Source organism: Falco punctatus (genome assembly GCF_963210335.1).
Source record: "Falco punctatus genome assembly, chromosome: Z".
Taxonomy (NCBI): Eukaryota; Metazoa; Chordata; class Aves; order Falconiformes; family Falconidae; genus Falco; species Falco punctatus.
Genome location: NC_137586.1, coordinates 71,600,491 through 71,614,003, shown reverse-complemented (window position 1 = coordinate 71,614,003; position 13,513 = coordinate 71,600,491).

The window sequence follows — 13,513 nt, the reverse complement described above, 5'->3', positions numbered from 1 at the left end:
CTGGAACCTCCATCATATTATCTGAATATTAGGCACTGAACTCACCTGGGTTCTTAGAAGAGAACTAGCTTCTAGTGTTAAGTGAGCAGTCACATACCATGCAGGTTAAAAAGAGGAAAGCTGAAGCTATAACTGTATTTGAGAAGTGAGTGGTAGAAAGTCTAAAATGCTCATTTACTTGGCAATTTCTGCTGCTGCTTAGAGAAATGGCTTTTTAAATAGCTTTGTAAATAGTGATGCTTTCCAGCTGAAAATCAGCTCTCACATGGGTTGCGTTGTGTGGGAACAGTGAGGTTTATACAAAAACTAAAATTCCTACTGATTACCACCAAATACTATTTATTAGATAACTTCATGCCTGAATTTGAAAATGGTAGTAGCAGTGCATTTTGGCACAGTGTGAAGTTAATATCTGCAATTAAGCAGAGCTGAATAAGCCTTTGTAAAGTACTTAGTCTGACCATTCTCTACAAAAGTCAATGCATTGACTTGATTATTTGTTTCTATACATTTATTTATTTACTTATTGCCCCACTTTAAAGGTTATAGAGTGCCCTTCCCTCTCTTTAACTTGTATGGAGCTTGAGAAATTTTACACGTTGTTTACATGAAGCAGCAGCAGAAGTAGGTAAATAAAATCCCCCTGTCTGTCCTTGCTTCTTCGTATGGTTGTGAGGGATTGAATTAATGAATAATGGCTCAATTCCTTTCTGTCCTGAAATCTGCAGAAGTTTCAGCACTTCCTGGATGCTGCTTCCAGCTGGGATCCCAGGTCATTTTTAATGCAGAGCATTATTTCACTGTGTGGAGGGTTTGCCAGGTGTTTGCTATGAAAAGCCCTGACACTGATACATGTTAGCACATCTATTTTTAGATAAATACCATCAAAAGTTTATAAAGGATGAAAGAAGCATGCTTCTCACAAGAAGTGAGGCAAGGCATATTTGTGACAACTATGGTATGTCAAGGGAGTAATTGTATTGTCAAAAGGGAGTATTGTCAAAAACTGCAATAGAGCTGCAGGGACATTCTAGGGGCAGGAATGGGCCTCAGATAAATCTTTGCAGCCAGAATATTACTAGCTGTTTAATAATTCCTTCACTCTCAGCCTGTAGCAAATGCGTAGAGCCAAAATGTGTGCTTCAGTCCCTGCCCTGCTTTGGGTACTGTGCAAGCTGGGGAGATTTTCCAGCTAGCCAAATGCCTTAAAAGGCATTCACCATCAAAAGTTTATAAAGGATGAAAGAAGCATGCTTCTCACAAGAAGTGAGGCAAGGCATATTTGTGACAACTATGGTATGTCAAGGGAGTAATTCCCTAGTCCTTATCTGTCCTCATTAGAAATACATAAGAAAATCTGTGTCCTCACTTCAGATGCTCTGAGTCTCACCTAAGCCTGTTAGAGACCATATGTTCATATGCTGTGTGATGTGGGACACCCACCAGCATTTGGATCCTGTCATGGAGCTGGAAGTGCCCTTGAAAAAAACAGAGTCCACAGGCAGATCAACCCAGCCTAGGAGGGGTGATAAAAACATCTGTCGTTTCATCCTGCCTGGCCTCATGCCTTTTCTGAAAAGGGTGGTCATTTCCTTAGCTCCTTGCTGCTATGTCCAGCAACAGTGTGTGTTAAAGTACAATATCTGTGAATACCTGCCAGTCTCCATTTCTAAAGAAAAAAGGGTCATTTGGGAGAATGTACAGTGTTTGTAGGCGTACAACAGTGGAGTCCAAGAAGCAAAGAAGTGAAGGATCAGATCTCCATAAATCTTACCCTATGCTACTATCCCAAGGTAACACAGGAAGTTTGTAGCAGAGGAAGAACTGAATTTTGATTTCCCAAGTCCTGAATTATCACCTAGCCACTGAATTGTAATGATTATTAAATGATCCTTAGACAGACTAGATTCAAACTACTGACCTAAAAGCAAAAATTTCTTCATCCATTACCACAGGGTTATCTCATTACTGGTCTCCTGAGCCATCCAGTATCTACAAACCTATTCAGGAAAAATAAACTATCTGTGGATGTTGTATAACAAAAGCTCTCTCATCTGCACCTACAAAACTACATAGTAAAATCTGTGTACTGTAACCCCATAAGGGGAAGTTTCTCTTGACCAATATATTTCCTGCTTCAGATGACACAAGAAAGCTTTCTCATTGGAATGTTTCTTCCTCACTGCAGCAACATTTATCTATGGAAATGCGACAATCTGCTAAACACATTCTGGTTTAGCAGAATCCAAGCAAAGGCAGAAGCTTCCCTGAAACTGTATAAAAATAAGTTCAAAGAAAGAGCAGGATATGAGAGAATAAACAAAACAATAACAACAACAAAACTAAGAAAGTTCTTATTTGAGCATTTACAGTTCAAAGTAAATTACTCTGACTTATTCATAGCACAGCCAGATTGCAATATTATAAAACACTTGACTGTAATCAAAGGCCAACAGGATTAGCAGTTGTTTGTAATAATTTTATTTTACACTATAATAGTTATGACAAGTCTAGAATGTTTTTTATTCCAAGCATAAAATGAGATCTTATTACATTCTGCTGCATCCTGCAAACACAGAAGAAGAATACATTATGGATCTTAAAAAGTACTAGTAAAAATATTCTTTATATTACACAGTCTGGTAAAAAGAAAAAAGATAGTCTAATCCTGTACAATTAATGTGTGCAAAACCTCTGTTAAAATTGATTGGAGTTCAGCCCAAGAAAGTTTTCATAGTATCATAGAATCATAGACTACCAGGTTGGAAGAGACCCCAAGGATCATCTGGCCCAACCTTTCCTGGGAAAAGCATGGTCTAGACAAGGGTGGCCCAGCACCCTGTCCAGCTGAATCTTAAAAGTGTCCAATGCTGGGGAATTTGCCACTTCTCTGGGGAGGTTATTCCAATGGCTGATTTCTTCATTGTGAAAAATTTTCCTTGTGTGTCCAATTACAATCTTCCCAGGAGTAACTTGTACCCATTACCCCTCATCTTTTCCATACGACTCCTTGTAAAAATGGAGTCTTCATCTTCTTTGTAGCCACTCTTTAAATACTGGAACATGGTGATGAGTCTCCTGTAAGCCGTCTTTTCTCAAGGCTGAACAAATCTTGTTCTCTCAGCTTTCCTTATGTGGCAGATTTCCCAGTCCTCTGATCATCTTTGTGACCCTTCTCTGGGCCCTCTCCAGACTGTCCACATTTTTTTTCTATAGCAGGGACCAAAACTGAACACAACATTCCAGCTGTGGCCTGACAAGCACAGAGCAGAGTGGGATAATGGCTTCTTTATTTGTACTGATGATGTGCTTGTTGAGTGCAGCACTCTGATCACTCATATTGAGCTTGTTGTCCGCCAGGACCCCCAGGTCCTTTTCCACAGAGCTGCTCTCCAGCCGGGTAGATCTGAGCCTGTGCTGTGCTCCTGGATTGTGTTTCCCAGGTGCAAGACCTTACATTCTCTTCTGTCGAGCTTCGTAAGTTAGCCCACTCTTCCCAGCCTACCCAGGTCTTCCTGCAGGGTGGCTCTCCCTTCCCCACTCAGTTTGTTACCATCAGCAAACTTCATCAGGGTGCACTTACTCTCATCATCCAGATCACTTACGAAGCTATTAAACAGCCTTGGACCCAGTATCAATCCCTGGAGGACCCCAGTTGTGACAGGTTGCCAGTTTGAAAAGGAGCTACTTACCACCAGCCTCTGGGTGTGGCCTGCGAGCCAGTTCCCCACCCACTGCATGGACCACTTGCCTAGACCATAACGCATCCCTTTCTCCAGGAGAAGGCTGTGGGAAACCATATTGAAAGGCTTGGAGAGACCCAGGTAGACAGTGTCCACTGCTCGCCCCACATCAACCGAGCAGCACTGAAGGAGCAACAGTCACAGTTTGGACATTTCAAGCATCTGAGAAGTTCTATGGTTGCAGAAAATATTCACCTTTCACCTGGAAGAGACTAAGAGGTAATTTATTCTCATGTGACTACCAAATATCTACCAAATACCTTATGTGCACCTTTTCTGTCAACAGGTAAACTGGGAAAATACCTGGAATTTTCAAACACCTTCATGAGTATTTACTTGTCACTACATTTTTAGGAAATATGTAATCTCTCCTTAAGCTCAAATTCAGTTCAAGGAACTGTTCAAGAAAGCTCAGAAGCAGTCATGATGAATCACCTTGGAAAAATAGCAGAAGCCAGATATTTTGCACTATCCTTGCACAGATTCAAGCAGAAAGACCTGTCTCCATCTTGGGGATCCATACCTTCAGTGAGGTTCTGCAATAAGCAATTTGTCTTATTAACAGGCTCAGCTTACAAGACTTGGTAGAAATCACACAAATAATGGTGCAGCTTCTACTGGCCTCCTCTGCTCTGAGTGACCACTGAGCAGCATATGCAGGCATAAGGCAAATTTAAAAGAGTACAACCAAAGAAGCTAAAAGTCTTCTGGAGCTGAAACATCTGGGGAATGCAGAGGACAAAGTAGGTAAGATAAGCAGGACTTGCCCAAGTTAATGAACCAAGCACCATTCAGGCAAAGTGGAAAGTAATCAGTGCAACAGAACTGAAGTGTCTGAAGCTCTTGATGCTCTTGCTATTCGTGAGTAAATTTGGGAAGACACTACCTTTGAAACTTTTGTAATACAGAAGGGTGTGGTGTACAGCATTCCACCTAAAAGCACAGCAAGCACAGGGATGTATTTAAAGACAGCACACACAACATGTTGGCAAGTGATCTACAGCAGAAAAGCCAGTCTTGCTCTCCAGTGGAGCTGAATGTATGAAAGCAAGCTGGCCTTAAATTGTGCTTTGCAACAAAAATCACTCAGAGATGCAGGCTCCTGGAAGGTACAGAACAGCAGCTAACAAAGAGATCCAAAATTGTAAGGCAAAGGGAGATTCCTGGTCCAGAAACATCTTACAAGTTTCACTAAGCAGAGCCTAAGTATATTGTGAACCAGAGTCAAAGACCTATGCACTTTTGAAGTATAGCAGAATAATAACATTTGGAGTAAATACTTTCTTGTCAGTAGTGTAAATATCGTAAATACAGAAAAAAAGTGTGCAGTGCATGGTGTTACTCATATGCATAATACATGCCTAACCATTGCAATCATTTGTGCATGAAAAAAGCTGCAAAATCTTCATGGGGTTTTTCTTGCAGGAATACGTGCTATACTTGCATATTTAATTTCACACTCCAAAGAAGACACGATATTTATGGAAAATCAGTAATAAATGTGCAGTACATTTGTGGATTATGTTTTGGTGTCCATAAATACTTGTCTTTTCTCCTTCCAGCATTCTTTAGTTCAACTCTTTTAACTTTACAGGGTTATGGAGATATGAAAAAGACTGACTGTGTTGCAGGAAAACATGTTGAATGAGTGTATTACCAAAATGAATCCCAACAGCAAAGAAGTAGTATTTTTACAGGCTTTTTGTAGCTGCTGTAGTTAAAGCAGTGGGAGCAGGCAAACAGTTATAATTCAGCAGGTAAAATCCATAAAAGGACACTTTTATTGGTCTAAAGGTTGTAATAGTGGACAAAAGCTGCAAGGATTATAGCCCATCTGATGGATGAAAGTTTTGACAGTATCACAGGACGTCTGGGAGGGAGAACAATTTAGACAACAGGGAACATTTCCCACTAAAATAAACAGTTCTGTTTAGTTAGAAACAACTAAAATTACAATGTGCAGCAAGTATGTTGTAGTACACTATGTCACCAACATTTTTCAGTGTTCAGATAAGGGATAAAGGTTACATTCCTTATATTTTGAGTTGCATTTTTGTTGCCAAATGTAAAGTATTTAACCATTAAGGCCATCATTATTTTCCTGCAGGTCTGGTCTGATTAATTCTTTATAATATTAAACAGCAATTCATTTTATCCCTCCATATCACAAGTCCAGCTGAAGGAGGTAAGTGACTGATAAAAGACGCCTGAGAACTGTTATAAATTATTCACTTTAAAAGAATAATAAAACAGCTATGCAGGGCTGAGTAAATCTTCCATACACTACACATAACTTACTTAGAAACCTTTAGCAAATTACATTCAATAATCTTCACTGTCAACCTGCTGTTCCCAAAACTTTTGCACAGAAACTTACCTCTGAAATGCAACTGTTTAATTAGTTCTTAATGGTGAGGTATATTTTTATTAATCTGGTTATCTGTCTCGATTACTTTCTCCAATTTTTCTAGTTAACAAGTAATTGTCATTTCAAGAGCTTTCTGTCGCCTTCCTTCTGTTTTTTATTTGCTTCTTTAAAAATGCAAATTTCAGTAAAAATGGTCAGTACACACCACCTGAATAGGGGCCCACTGTACAGACCCACCTTTGGTCATTTCCTCTTGGGACAGATATTCCAAGTTTGAGAGCTCATGTATGAGGGAGGAAGCCAGTACTAACCTGGTCTGTGGGGTTTAAATATATGGATGAGTGAAAAGAAATGTATCTTGTTTTATTTTGATGTAAATAACTGATGGCAGGGAATAGGAACCATTGGCATAGTACGAATTCAGACATTTTGTGGCTTTTAGATCTGAGTTGCGATGCACATGTTGCCATGCACAACCCAACTTTGGTAACTCTGAATAGCAATAGTGCCTGCATTTGATTCTTATGCTGTGCTGAAAATATCTTTCAAATTTAATAATAATACTACAGACACTTTTTCATACTATGCATATTTGCCTCCTTTGAGTATCCAAGGACAGTGCTACCTGTGAAAAAAGCACAAAAGTTTATTAAATAATTTGTTTCTTTTTCCCTAGGCCAGCAAATAACTCAAAAAGTTTGAAGCAATGTAATTTCTTTCTCCCATTAAATTTGGTCTAAATAGTAAAGATATTGTAGTATTACTTATTAAATTGTTTTTTAACATACCATAGTTCATCATCAGGTAGGTATAATGCCATGGCCTATGTTTCAGTAATCATACTTATAAAATTTAATTTTTGATTATGCAAACATTATGTGTGGTACACAGCACTACCTCTTATACGCCGGATCTCAGAGCAGAGCGCTACAGAGTTTTCTCTGATCTCCACATCACCTTCTTGTTACATGACTGAGCGCATTTGTTTTTAATCCACTGGCAACAGTAGCCTGGGCGGGCTAATAGGAGAGCTCTCTGCCATTAGGACTACTCACGTGCTTCTGGGGCTAGCAGGAGAGGCACGTATTTTGGAGGATTGTGATTCATTTGAAAGCCTCTGGTTCTTCTGGACATGTGCAGTCATTTTCACCTGTTGCTGCCAACTTGAAGGACCTTGCGGTCTTTATAACACATGAAACCTTGTCAGATATCATGGCAACCAGGATGAACAGGTAGACTGTAGAAGTAGAGTGTTGTTAAAGGGGAAGTGTGGGAGGTTAGCAGGCTACATCACACCAAAACTCTTGGCCCTACTATTTATGCCCTTTCTGAGTAATAAATTTGTACTGTATGAACCCTCCTTCTGAAAGAAAAACAAAAGTTCTGATGATGAAACTTAGGTGGGTGAGCATACAAGCATTAGTTTCTGAACCAAATAACAAAAGGTTGCAAGGTTCTGTCAGGTAAATTGGGCCATTTAATTTATTAATTCTAAACTACCAAATTTTCTTCCAAGCCTGACAAAGAAATGACAAAGAAACTAGATCCTCCATTTCACCACACTTCTGAATTACTTCAGTATACAGCCAGTAAGAGTCTGTGGCAATGGCGAGTAATTGGACTCCACATCTTCCACAACGACTGCAACCATCTAATAACTACCAAACATTGCACTCTGGAGCCTGGGTAAGGAAAGCACGTGTCCCTCATCGAACAGCAGTCCTGTTCGGATCAGCTGCCATGTGGGCAAATGATCACCGGAGGAGCAGGCTGTGATAGAGGAACTATTAAACATGGGAAATCAGTGCTATACATTAATGACAGTGGGACAGTTCTCATTCTGTCACCAGCTTCAATCATAGCTATGGCCACAGAGGCCAACTTACTTATGATGGCAAAGAGTTCAAAGACAGCAAATGCAAGACCAAGCATTTGACTCTCTATGATTAAGTGGTCTCATTCTTTAAGAGAACAGTATTACAGTGTCGCTCTCAGTAACAGATCTGGCTTAGTCCCTCAGCACACAATTAACATTTGCTGAAAATAGGAGAAAAACAACTGTTAAGAGGGAAACACACTGTAATTAGCAATTGCTTGCAAAGGTTGTAATTTAGATACCGAGCTGGCACCATGGAAAATCTGTAACGGAGCAATGATCTGGCACAGTATAGCACATCTTATTTTGTCTATTTTGTGCTTTAGGAAGGAAGAATTACTGCACCATTTGTTGTAAACAAGAACCAAATAGAAGATCACCTCCCTTTCACATCAAGCTTGGTCAAAAGATGTTCAACATTTAGCTATCAGCAGATAGATGTGAACCTCAGCACAATAGTCAGTTGCCATGGGGATGGGTTGTATGGGAAAGAAATTACTTGTAAAAATGAGTTGGTATCCCATCTCGTTAGAAAGATGTCCTGCATTTGACACTTACTGTCAATCTCACTGGACAAGCTGACAAGGTTTGTGTCCCTAATAGCAGCGGTATGCATGCGCTGGGCAGCAGGGCTTTATTATTCATAATTTCAAGAAGTTAAAAGCCTAACATCTGTTAAAGTCAGCAAAGTCCAACACACAAGAACCCAAGCAGATGCTGAGGAGGAGACAGTGTCATGGTTTAACCCCAGCTCACAACCCAGCACCACGCAGCTGCTCGCTCACTGCCCCTCACCCAGAGGGATGGGGAGGAGAATCAGAAAGGAATGTAAAACTCAAGGGCTGAGATAAGAACAATTTAATAGGTAAAGCAAAAGCCATGCATGCAAACAAAGCAAAGCAAGGAATCCATTCACCACTCCCCATGGGCAGGCAGGTGTTCGGCCATCCCCAGGGAAACAGGGCTCTGTCACACGTAACGGTTACTTGGGAAGACACATGCCATAATGCTGGCTGTCCCCACTTTCCATCTTCTTCCACCAGTTTATGTACTCAGTATGATGTCATACAGTATGGAATATCCCTTTGGCCAGTTCAGGTCACCTGCCCTGGCTGTGTCCCCTCCCAGTTTCCCGTGCCCCTCCAGCCCTCTCGCTGGCAGGGCCCAAGAAACCAAAAATCCTTGATTTAGTATAAACATCCCCCAGCAACAACTCAAACCATCAGTGTGCTGTCAGCATTGTTCTCACACCAAATCCAAACCACAGCACTGCACCAGCTACTAAGAAAATTAACTCTATCCCAGCTGAAACCAGGGTAGACAGTCTCCATCCTGCCCCTCTTGGTGACAAAGCATATGGACCACATCAGATCACCAGGGGTCTCTGGCTTGAGACTCACACAAGCAGAATTGTAAGATAAACTTGAAGATTTGCTCTTAAACACAAGTTAAAACATCACCCTGCTGATGACGATTTCTTGACTTCTATACTTCATTGACTGACTGGTACTCCTACACTACAGCCAATTAATTATTAACCTTGAGGACCAACCATGTAGAAGATATTTTTAATGGATAATCTTGATTGCAAAGAATGCAAGGGTGATGACGCTGGACTTGCTGCTTTAAACAGTGTTTGTTCAAATGGAAAACTTGAAGTTCAGTAAAACTGTGAGGAAACTGACTTAAAAGATGTTTTGAAACAAGTTCTTTAATGTCAGTATTTCTGAACTGGTGACACTTTTAAGGGGTCTTGCTGTCAGAGAGTTGTTTCCCACCTCCAACTTTTCCATCTTTCTCAAACTGAGCACTCCAAAAAGATTGGAAGTAAATTTAATCCAACCATCATAGTAAACGGAATGGGTCTGTTAAATAATGGTCTTACAAAAGGATGTCTGAGAAGACATTCATTGTCCTTGTGTTCTGTACAGTGTTGCGTGGATTGCAGAATAGATTTTGCTCCTTGTCCATTCCATCACTTCTCTTTTAATGCAAAAATCATCATAAACATGGAGAACATTTTATGAGAGTTCCTCATACATAACATTTAATATCCCACAAACATGTTATTATCACACAGTATTTTATGGAGTAATGCATTATGTTGTTGAAGTGCACTGATTTGCAAGTACACGTCTGCCCTATTGTGAAAAGAGCAAGGCTATCATGCATTCTTATTCTACTGGCATTTAAACTGCAGTGATTTACTGATTGAAGCTGTATTAGTCAGGGCACTGAGCCCATGCTCCTTTCCGTAGTTGAGTTGTCTCACGGGACCTTTCAAATCCTTTATATGAACATATCAATAAGGAAGGAGCAAGGACATTACACATCTGCTTTTACATTTTTTCCTCTCAGGTATTCTGTTTCCAGAGAAGGCAAAAATAAAAATTCCATACAGTAAATACTTTGCAAAGGGATAGTAAGATAAGGGAATTCAAATGTCACAAGAGGAAAAAAGTACTAGTTTTCTTATACTGCTAAATATCCCAGATGTTCTTCAGTTAACTGAGTAGCAACAATCCCCAGTGCCCTGCAGAAATGGGCTCTTCGTAAGTTTCACAGAGAAGCAATAGGACATGGAAACAAGATTAAATTTTTTCCAATGCAAATGATGAATCAAAGCATGACCCTTTACAGAGCACTACACCTCAATTTCTGCCATACTGTATGGTAATGTGAAGAATTCAAGTTTAAGTTGTGATTTTGGAGCTAATCTTTGTATGCATGAACAGAAATAAAAGAAAATGAGGTTCTTGGCAATCTCTCAGATAAAGAAAATTAAGTAACACTAGTTATGTGAATTTTGCTCCATAGAACAAGATTTGTTCTACAAAATAGCCCTACCCACCTTCCTCCATTTCCTGCAAATACTCTCCACCAGACTAATACTCCTTCCTCAATGTTAGCAGTAGGGGAAAACTTATGTGATGTTGGCTGCATGTGAAGAGACACTGAAAGAGAGGAAGAGCATAGCTGGATAGGAATCACGTAAAGAAATACAGGGAAACAAGCAAAATATCCCAGACTAGAGTTGAGGTCTCAGGGATTAGATTTCAGTTCCTAAACTCTGTTTATAGATCTAACACTAAAACTATTATCTAGACTCACTGAAGTTCAACAGTGACAGGCTATGCAAATCGTAGAGAAAAAATAACTTTTCTTCAGTGTTTAAACATAAAATTGTGGAATCATAGAATTATTAAGGTTGGAAAAGACCTTAGAGATCATCAAGTCCAACTGTTAACCCAGGACTGCCAAGTCCACCGCTAAACCACGTCCCTAAGCACCACATCTACGCAATTTCTTAAACATCTCCAGGGATGGTGATTCCACCACTTCCTTGAAAGGCCTTTTCCAATGCTTCAGCACCCTTTCAGTGAAGAAATTTTCCTAATATCCAATGTCAACCTCCCCTGATGCAACTTGAGGCAACACAAGGCCATTTCCTCTTGCCCTGTCACTTGTTATCTGGGAGAAGAGACTGACCCCCACCTGCCTACAGCCTCCTTTTGGGTAGTTGTAGAGAGCAACAAGGTCTCCTCTGAGCATCCTTTTCTCCAGACTAAACAACGCCAGTTCCCTCAGCTGTTCCTTGTAAAACTTGTTCCCTAAACCTTTTACCAACTCCATGGCTCTTCTCTGGGCATACTCCAGCTCCTCTACACCCCTCTTGAAGTGAGGTGCCCAAAACTGAACACAGGATTCAAGGTGCCAAATGCAGGGGGACCATCACTGCCTTGGTCCTGCTGGCCACACTTTTTCAGACACAAGCCAGGATGCTGTTGGCCTTCTTGGCCACCTGGGCACACTACTGGCTCATGTTCAGCTAGATGCCAATCAGCATCTCCAGGTCCTTTCCCACTGGGCAGCTTTCCAGCCACTCTGCCCCAAGCCCGTAGTGTTTTGTGGGGTGATTATGACCCAAGTGTAGGATCTGGAACTTCTCTTTGTTGAACCTCATACAATTGGCTTCGGCCCACTGGTCCAGTCTGCCCAGATCCCTCTGCAGGGCATTCCTACCTCAAGCAGATTAACAACACTCCCTCCCAACCTGGTGTCACCTGCAAATTTACTGAGGGTGCACTCAATTGCCCCATCCAGATCATTGATGAAGATACTAAACAAGACTGGCCCCAGTAGTGAGCCCTGGGGAACACCACTTGTGACTGATCACCATTGGGGTGTAACTCCATTTAGTACCACTCTTTGGGCTCAGCCATCCAGAAAAACATGAACCTAACAAGAAGAACCTTTTGGCTAGAAGAACATGAACCTAACAACAGAGCTGCAAACAGGTCCCTCAGTTGTAAGAGCAAATTCCAAGTACAAATTCCAAGGTGGAAACAACATTGTTCAGCCTCAGGGAATTTGTATATTCCCAGTTCATGACCACATTTTGTGACCTGTGTCTGTGTTCATGACTGGCCAACATGGTGAAGATATGGAATGCAAACGTGCTGAATTTGGCCTTTAATGATAATGACTTCTGCTGATAAGCACCCTGCTTCTTTTCTCTCATTATTTCCAAAGGCTATGAACAGGTTCAAAGCCTTACACTATTGAACTTTAATTAGGAGACTAGTTTGCATACATTTTAAATGTTAATCACTGTTCAGTGAGCTGGTGAACTTTGATGGGTCACAACCTGCTCACCACTGGAACAGTTTGTAGCTCTTACTGCCTGTTCTTGATGCCAGAAGCAAAACAGGGTAGGACACATTTGGACAGCATAACATCCTCTTCAGAAATGTAGGTTCATTACAGAGGTAAAGGTGTTAAGCACAGAATTTGAGCTGATTCAAAACCAACTTCTTTCTGAACTGCGCCTTCATGTCTATGCTTCTTCAGGCATTATTTACTGGCTATAATTTTAGATACTATTTTATAATGGTAAATTGCAGCAGATAAACTGCACAGAAATTATATTTAATTTGCCATGCTTACAATGAGTAGCAATGTGCTGAACAGATACTGCAACTCAAATTATGGAGTAAAAACTGAAGAAACTCATCATCAGAATAATAACAGTTCATTTGCAGCTTTGGTTGTTCTCACCTGGGTTTATATGAAACAAATAAAATACCATACTGAAGGACATGTTCCTACATTTCAGTGCAGTCAGGTTGATGAGGAAGGACAAACACTTTAAAAGTGCAGTTACACAGGGTGCTTGATGATAGAAATTATTTCCTTAAAGTGTTTAATCATGGTTTCCAAAACCACTTCCTCTGGTGACCTAGTCACATAAATCATAGTAAAAGGTTAAAGACGAAGTTCAGTTGCACAGAATTATATGTGATAGTTTCTCTGAAATGGATTACTTTCCATTAAAGAGTGAACTCATTCCACTAAATAACCATATTCTTTGCATGGCCTCTGGACTGAATGCTGATACTGTGTCACATGCTTGTAGGGATGGACTTTTTGCCTCTTTAAAACTCTGCTATATGGGAGAATAACAACCAATCCTACAGCCACTTTGTTCTAGAAAGTAATCATTTAAGTACTGCCTTACTCTATGGA